This window comes from Dromiciops gliroides, chromosome 4 (genome assembly GCF_019393635.1).
Source record: "Dromiciops gliroides isolate mDroGli1 chromosome 4, mDroGli1.pri, whole genome shotgun sequence".
Taxonomy (NCBI): domain Eukaryota; kingdom Metazoa; phylum Chordata; class Mammalia; order Microbiotheria; family Microbiotheriidae; genus Dromiciops; species Dromiciops gliroides.
The window spans coordinates 67094-76182 of NC_057864.1; the positions used below are offsets into that span (position 1 = coordinate 67094).

Below are 9089 nucleotides of genomic sequence, written 5' to 3' on the forward strand. Positions count from 1 at the left end.
ATAGGTACAAATTACACTATAGTAAATGACTATAGTAATCTAGTATATGATAAACCCAAAGTTCCAAGCTTTTGGAACAAAAACTGATCATTTGACAAAAACTTCTGGAAAAACTGGAAAATAGTATGACAGAAACTAGGCATAGACCAACATTTCATACCATATACCAAGATATGGTAAAAATGTGTACATGATTTACACATAAAGGGTGATGCCATAAGCACATTGGGAGAGCATAAAATAGTCTATTTGTCAGATCTATGTATAAGGGATGAATTTAGTACCAAAGAAAATGTAAAGAGCATTACAAAAATGTAAAATAGATAATTTTGATTATATAAAAATTGAAAATATTTGTGTGAACAAAACCAGTGTAACCAAAATTAAAATGAAAGCAGAAAACCGAAGGGAAAATTTACAGGTATCTCTAATAAAGGCCTCATTTCTCAAATATGAAGAGAACTGAGTCAAATTTATAAAAATACAAGTCATTCCCTAGTAAAAGGATATGAACAGGCAGTTTTCAAACAAAGAAATCAAAGTTATCTTTACTTATATTTTAAAATTCTCTAAATCACTATTGATGAGAGAAATGTAAATTAAAACAACTCTGAGGTATCACTTGACAACTATCAGATTTGCTAATATGACCCAAAAAAAAGAAAATTATAAATGTTGGAAGGGATGTTGGAAAACTGACACACTAATGTACTGTTGTAGAGTTGTGAACTAATCTAACTATTCTGGAGAAAAATTTGGAAGCATGCCCAAAGGGGTATCAAATTGTGCATATCCTTTGATCTAGCAATACCTCTGCTAGGTCTATATCCCAAAGACATTCAAAGGGGGGCGGTGAAGGAAGGACCTATTTGTATAAAAATATTCATACTAACTCTTTTTGTGGTGGTTAAGAATTGGAAAGCAAGAGGATGCCTATCAATTGCGGTGAAAAATATCTCTATTCACTGTCAGATGCTTTGTTAAAAGAGAGGGTTCAATGGAGAGGTGATATTGTAGGAAATTCTGTGATGTTTAACAAAAGATGTTCATTAAATAAGGAAAAGAAATAAAGGGAACAAAAGTCAGAGTTCTCTCCTGTTAAATATGTCATTAAGCAAGATTGGATTCTAATCCAGGCTCTCTCACAGATGGCATTAATGTTTCACAAACTGGTCATGACACACTTGACTCTTTAACTTGCCAAATACAGGGAGGATTACTTTTGAGTTGATAAGTTCCTGGGTTGGTCATAATAAAATTTAAAATTACTGGTAATGTTTGTTGGCATTGAGTATTGAGTGTTGAAACAGTGTCTCATAATCCATTCTTGAACTCCCCAAAGAACTCTCACCAGAGACAGGGACTTTTCAATCAATGGGTCAGCTTTCGGCTCCATTTCCTGCCTCCAACAAAGCAAAGATTAAGAAAGACACTGAGTGTGGGGGCTGTTGTATGAATGGAGAAGCCAGGACCAGGATCAGGGATACTGGCCCTCATTAGGACTAGGGCAGGCCTGCTAATTGCCACTGTTTGGAATAGAGTGGTGATTCATAATTGAGATGTTGGGGATATGCCTACTGGCTGGGATAAAATTGTAGTTGTGCTGAGGCCTTCATATGCATCTTTAAGTTGAATCTTCTAGTGAGGTTGACCTCAGTCCCTTAATTGACCAGACTGGACAGAGACAGACACAGACACAGACATCTTGTACTCTCCCCGCACTGCCCAGCAGAGCATGGCACAGGGAGCCCCTCGATCACGTCCTGGGTTTAGTAACACTTGGTCAACGGGCGGGATGGCTGGCGAGGGGCAGGTCCTCAGTTGGGAGGGGGTGCCAAGTGCCAGGCGATGCCCTCAGAGCAGGAAGAGGGGCACCCTGGAATGGGCACTTGTGACTTTGAAGTCCCTGGGAGAAGCCGAGGTGGGACTGCTGGTCTCCTCACACATCGCTCAGGGCCTTGCGGGCAAACTCGGGCAGCATGAAGGCCGAGCAGTGGATGTCCGAGTTGTAGTATTTGAGGTTCATTTTCTCTACTTGTTCCTGGGTCAGCTGCTGCAGCAGCTCCCGGAAGTTAGTGCTCCGGTTCTTGCTGCAGAGCATGAAGCCAATCTGGCCACTGGGGCAGGTGGGGATGGTGCAATAGGTGTATTCCACCACAGGGACTTGCAGAAGTGAGGCATCTCCTTGATGAGGTCCAGATGCAACCATTGGCACTCACCCTGACAGCAGAGGATCCCGTCATCTCTCAGTGCTGTCTTCATAAGCTGGTAGTAAGACTCTTTGAACGAACTCTCGGCAGGACCCATGGGGTCCGAGGAGTCGGTGATGATGACATTGAAGGCGTCCTGGTTCTGTTGCATGAATTCAAACCCATCTCGAACGTGCAAGGTCAGCTTGGGACTGGAGTAGCCCACAGCCATGCCCGGCAAATACTTCTTAGAGACCTGGATCATGTCCTCGTTGATCTCACACTGAACCACAGACTCCACAGATGGATGCTTCACTACCTCCCGAAGGACACACCCGTCCCCACCACCAATGATGAGCACCTTTCGTGGGCTGGGGTGGCTGCCGACGGGCAGGTTGGCAATCATCTCCTGGAATGAGAATTCATCCCTCTGTGCACTGGATGACTCCATCCAGCACCAGGACGTTGCCATAGGTCTTACTGCGGAATACCAGGATCTCCTGGTACTGGGAGCGCTGGTGGTGGAGCAGCTCGTCCACCTGCAGGGACATGGCCTGGCCCGGCCACAGGCTGCACGTCTCCCGGAACCAGCCCTCGCGGATGGCTGGGGGCCCGGGCTCCATGGCGGGGCCGGGGCATGCACAGGCCGCAGCGCCCGCCTGCCTGTCCTCCCGCCAGCCCACGCCACAGCCTCTAATACTTTCATTTTTCAAGTGGGGAGGCTAAGGTCTAGAAAGTGCCTCACTCAAGATGGCACAGTTAAGTGATAGAGTTGGGATTTGAACCCACATCCTCAGTGCTCTTTCCACTATACCACATTGCCTTACCACCACCACCCCCATTTCTGGCTGCCAACATTCTCTCATTTGGTGTAAGGGGAGCAAAAGGAGAGAATAGCTTTCTGATCAAACAGGTCCTTTCAGATTCTAAAGATTCCCCTACAAAAGATCCCTCCATCTTCCCATCTCCCTCACCAAGTTCTATTCACTCTTCAGCTAGGTTACTTTGCACAGACATAGGCCAGGGCTTCAAGTTTGATGTCCCCCTCAAAGACAACAGCCTTCCCCTTTCATTTCTCTCATCATGCCCCTGGGACAACTACACAGCAGACATACCAGTGTATCACCCAAGGATTTAAAAGAGTTCTTTTAATACAGTGTGAATGAATGGGTAGTAACTATATAGGTAAGTGAGTACACAGGATCACATCACTCAGCTTTACAAATATGGTGGCATTGCTCCAACCTGCAGGGGTGATTGCTTTTAGACTAGAAGACCCACCAGATGAGAGCTCTGAGCACAGGAATTAGAAGAATAACCTTCAGAGGGACTCATGGAACCCTGAAGGGTGATGAAATAACTGAGTCTCTGAAGAGCCAGCCCACCAGGTTAAGAGGTAGCTGAGGAAGTCGAGTAATTGACTGATGGAACACCCATAAGATAAGCACTTTCCTTATAGGCAGAAGAACCCTTGGTTACCTCTACTGGAGTATGCCTGAGGTGGACTGTGACCAGACTTACGGTGATAGTCCTGCTATCACCTGCTTTCCTCATTTCTCTTTCCATTTTTCCCTCTACCTCTAACTTTATCTTCAAAGTCCTTTTTGAGCACCTCTAGGGCCTGAGACCAATTCATATTTTTCTTGGAACCTTTAGATATAGGGGCCCTGATGTTGACATCTTCCTCTGAGGGTGCCCCTTGGTCTTCCTTGTCACTGAGGAAACTTTCTGTGGTCCTCACCTTTCTCTGTCGGCTCATCTTGCCTTTCTTTTACTAGACTTTTAGCTCCTTAAAGTGGGGCACTGTTTCCAGGCTGCAGTATCCCAAGCTTAAGAAGTCCCAGGTGGTATGATTTAAGGAGAATCAGGTTCTTCCTCGCCCGGCCTGCTTCCTGGTCCTTAGATGACCCCAGACCAACTTGCCAATCAACCAGCTTTATGTGTTGTGGTTGTTAGCTCCAACGAGCCTGTGCCCGTCCCCTACCTGGGCCATTTCTACTCGAGCCTACCACCTGGTTCTCAGTAGAGGTATAAAATCCAAGTTCTGCCTTAGCACCAGTATAGACCCCTATAGTCTCTCCCCTGACCAGGGCTCAGCCCTCTCACCAGACTGTGAGCTTAGTTCCAGACGACACTGGTGCTTCAGCTGATTCAGAGGCTCTGGGGGGTGTCTCCTTCTCTGGTGAGGACTTCCTGAAACTGGATCTGTGTCAGGGTGACTGTGGGGTTGGGCTCAACTCCTGTATCAGCACAGCAGCTCCCTCCTTCTGACCTTCCAAGCCGTTCTTGGTTAGAAGATGATTTCAGCACATTCTTCTGTGAGTTTTGCTGCTCCGGGCATTTTCCTATGACCTTATTTGGATGTTTTTTGGAGTGATCATGTCATGGGTTTGGGAGCTCACTGCCTTTCCTCCAACATCTTGGCTCTGCCCCTCGAAATGACCTATCACCTGCTTTCCTGCTAGATGGCCCCTCTGCCTAGGAGGAACTCCCTCTGAAATATGTGCTATGGTGCTCAATAGCATCACAGTTACTGTAAAGACCAAAAGAATACAGTGAGAATGATTTCAGAAAGGCCTGGAAGGACTTGCATGAACTGATTGTATAGTGAACTGAGCAGAACCAAGAGAACGTTGTGCACAGAGACAGCAATACTGTTTGATGAAGAACTGTGAATGACTTAAGTATTGTCAGCAATACAATGATCCAAGACAATCCCAAAGGACTAATGATGAAGCATACCATCTACCTCCAAAGAAAGAACTGATATTGATGGAACAGACTGAAGCATGCTATTTTTCACTTCATTTCTTTCATTTTTTCTTTTATTCAAATTTTCTTATACAAAATGACTAATGTTCATGTTTTACATAATTGCACATGTATAACCCACATCTGATTGCTTACTGCCTCAGGGACAGGGAAGGAAAGGGAGGGAAAGAGAGTTGAAATTTGGAACTGAAAACTATAAATAAAAATGTTCATTACTTAAAAAATAAAACATAAAAACCAGAATGCAATGAAATAATAAGCTAGAAGCACTTACTGGGCCTCGGAGGTTCACCAAGCTCATCATACACGTTTGTTTGGTCTTCACAATATCCCAGTGACATAGGTGCTCTTATTATTCCCATTCTACAGATAAAGAACCTCAGGATCACAGAGGTTAAATCACTTTGGCAGGACCACACAGCTAAGGTATCTGGGGTAGGGGACAACTCCAGGTCTTCCTGGCTGCTCCACCATAATGGATGAGGCATCAATCTGCTCCATAGTGACATTTCCATGCCTGGAAAAGTGGATGCTCCCAGTGGCCCATATGAATAATTGGCCTTTCTTTGCCAAGTCTTATCATAGACAGATGGGGGCAAGATGGATTCCACTGACCATGGAAACATTCTATCTGTTTTACTGTTGTGAAAATGTCTAAGTCTGATGGAAAAAAGAAACAGCAAAGTCTTCAAGCTGTAGAAAAATAGGTTTATGGAGAGAGGGTACCTGTATCACAATAAAGCCAAAGACCCTGGGAAGTACCAGCCTAATACTTTTATACCCTATGAGGCTTAAATGCTTATACACCTTACTAATTTTAGACAAACTCCTCCCATTTTACAGTCCACCAAGACACATAAAGGCAATCAAAATAATATATGTCTGGACATACAGTCTACAAATAAACAGTCAATTTACTTGACATGCTGTTTTGAAAGTGGGACAATCTAACTTTTTAGTATGTCTAAAAAGACATTCTTTAACACAGAGTCAAACAAGTGTAATATTGTCTGAAATAAGTAATTCATATCTATATTGTCAAGCTAAAGTCAATCTTGTGTTCATCTAACAGCATTTTATAAGCACCACTGCCTTATTTGCTCTATAAGAAATATTTAAACAAGTTAAATCACAATTTACACACTATATGATGACTGTTAAATTGCAGCTTGTAGTATATAATACTGATGAGATCACAGTTAAATCACTTATATCTAAAGGGTTGGGGAAAAGCTCACTCACATACTAAAAATGTGTCTAAGTGTATGTTATCGTAAATTAAGACCTGATGTTATTGGCCAAAGGTGAGGGGGTATGAAACATCCAGTTATTTACAAGATCTTACTTTCAGTTACCACAAAGCCCATACAGCCCCCTACTCACATTGAACACAAACCATTCTCTTTAAATTGTCACAGGCAACAGGATTCTACCCATGATTTATTTGATTTGTAGGGAACTCCCACTGGAGGAAAGTTCCTCCACACAGGAAGGCTAGCATCTTTGCTGTAACTGACAGTCTGAGAGAGCTGCCTAGAGCACTGAGTGTTCAAGTGACTTGCCCAAAGACACAGAGTCAAGATGGCTCAGAGGAAGAATTTGAACCCAGGGCATCCTGACTTTGAAGCCACTTCTCTTAAATGCTAAGGAGCATTTGAAAGTTGATGTCCCCAAGCATCGTAGGTGAAAGGTAAATGAATATTAGAAGATTATCTAGGTATAGGCCTAGCTCACAAACCTGTGTTTGCCCCCTCTATGAACTCCCAGGTGTTTTCTACTAACTCTAGCTATAGCATAACGTGGGAAATTGCCCCTGTTTTGACCGAGAGTGGGAACGTGAAGGAGGATACCCTGCTGGGATCCTGGCCAGGTCCCTTCTAGGCATATCTCACTGATTAACTGCCCAAGGTTCCCAAGAACTAGCCATTCCTAGGGACTACAAACAATTCCAGGAGTTGTCCTGGGGGTTTGGCTCCCCCTCAGGAGTATGTCCTGAGAAACTAATGTTTATTCCAACTTCTCTGGCAGTGATCCTGCGCAAACTCACTTGGTGTCAGTCATAAAATTGGCTTATCATACAAGCCACTATTGGTGGCTTCAAGCCACTTTTGTTTAAGGAACTATATAAGTCAAAGGAAGCCCCCCGCCTCTTTGGAGTCTCACCTGTGGAGAGGATGCTCTGTCCGGGATGTTCCCAATTGGGACTCTGGGAGGCTGTACCAGGACCCCCAGCCAATTGGACCCAAGGGCTGGTGCTTCCCCGATTTGGTGATGTATTTCTCTTTAAATCTCTACATAGTGGTCGCTTTTGCTTTAATAATTACATTGTTAGGCTGCTTACTTTATTGCTGTTGCAAAACTAATCCCTCTTTTCCTGTACTATAATACTCATTAAGTTTAATTTTCTTCACCCAGGGTTAGAGTGTCATTATGTAGGAGTGACTCCGAACATTATCCTTAACAACACAGAAGGCTCAAAACCTCCAAAAGAGAACTCAGTACTCCTCCTCTCCTCTGCCCAAATGCTTCCTCGGAAGCTTCCTGTCTCCAGGGCCACCTCAGTGCCTCAGATCTTCTTCCCTTCTTCATTTCCCCTCTGCCATAAACCCAAGCAGTTGGCACAAGTCTCAGGACCTTCCTTCCCCCCACTCCCACACAGAACATGGGACTCAAGCCCTCACCACTTCTCCCTGGGCATTGGTCTCATCTCTTCTCCCCTCACCCAGCCTCCAAAGAAATGCCAAAGGAGTTGACCCATCCCTTGCCTTCTCAGATTCCAGGGGCTCCCCAACACCTTAAATTCAAACTCTTCCAGGGCTTGATTTAAAACTCTTCCCAAACATTCCCCCCCTTACATTTCTTCCTACCCTTCCACATCTGCTATGGCATAGTCACGCCCACCTCCGTGTCTTTGCATTGGCTGTGTTCCAGGCCTGGAAGGAATTCCTTCCTCATCTCCACCTGGAGGTCCCACCTTAGACATGATGCCACAACTGCTAGTCCTCCCTCCAAATCTCCTTGGATTTATTTTGTGTCTGTCACTACTTATCTGTATTTATCTAAAAAGGGAAAGGAAAAGAATAGACCATTGTGTGGCAGGCCCTGTGCTAAGTGAATGCTTTTTACAACTATTGTCTCACTGGAGCCTCACTGTTACTATCCCCATTTTACAACTGAGAAAATGGAGACACACAAAGGTGAAATGATGTGCCCAGAGTCTCACATCAATTGAGTATCTGAAGCTGGATTTGAACTCAAGTCTTTCTGGTGGTACAGTTTAAGGAGAGGCATATTCTGTACTTACCTAGACTGTGATTTGGTCTGAAAATAACCCCAGGCCTACTTGCTCTTCAACCAGAAAACAATTTTTTTTTTCCACTCGGTTGATGGGTCCAGAGAACCTGCACCCCTCTCCCACCTGGGCCGCTGCCACTTAAGGCTGCTTCCTGGTTCCTATCAGGGGTGAAACAACTGATTTCTACCTCGGTGCCAGAAGAGACCCCTGTAATCTCCTCCCAGCCAACCACTCAGCCCTTTCACCAGACCGTGAGCTTACTTCTAGAAGACACCAGTGCTGCAGTTGATTCAGAGGCTCCAAAGGTCTCTTTCTCTGGCACAGCCTGCCTGGGGCTGGATCTGTGTCAGCTCAACCTTGGGGTTGGGTTCCACTCCCACCCCAGCCCAGCAGACCCCTCCTGCCGGCTTTCTAAGCCTCTTTGGCTAAAAAATAATCTCACCCCATCCTTTTGTGGGTTCTGCTGCTCCAGGTATTGTCTTATGGCATTATTTGAAAGGATTTGGGGGACCTGAACTCAGGTCTTTTTGACTCCAGGCCCAAAATTCTGTTCACTTTACTGCTGTTTCATAAACTCAAATTAAGTTAGTGCCTACTGTTGTGTCTAGCACTGTGCGATGTGCTAAAGAGACAAGGACAGAAACAGCAAGGAACTTTGATCATATTTAGCAATTCCTCAGACTCACATTTCAGGTACGCTGTAACTGGCCTCCAAAACAGGTTTCCACCCTCAGTTCATTTCTTGGAACTTTCATTCATCCCCCCCCCCCCCCACCACCACAAACAAGGGCATGTCCAGTGGTGAATATCACCCCCTTTAAGAATATTTGTCT

The 9089-nt window shown here is 44.7% G+C and overlaps 1 pseudogene; it reads right to left on the reverse strand.

The window, feature by feature from the left end:
* Nucleotides 1-1939: 1939 nt before the first annotated feature.
* LOC122752528 lies at nt 1940-2812 on the reverse strand (annotated as a pseudogene).
* Nucleotides 2813-9089: the final 6277 nt, after the last annotated feature.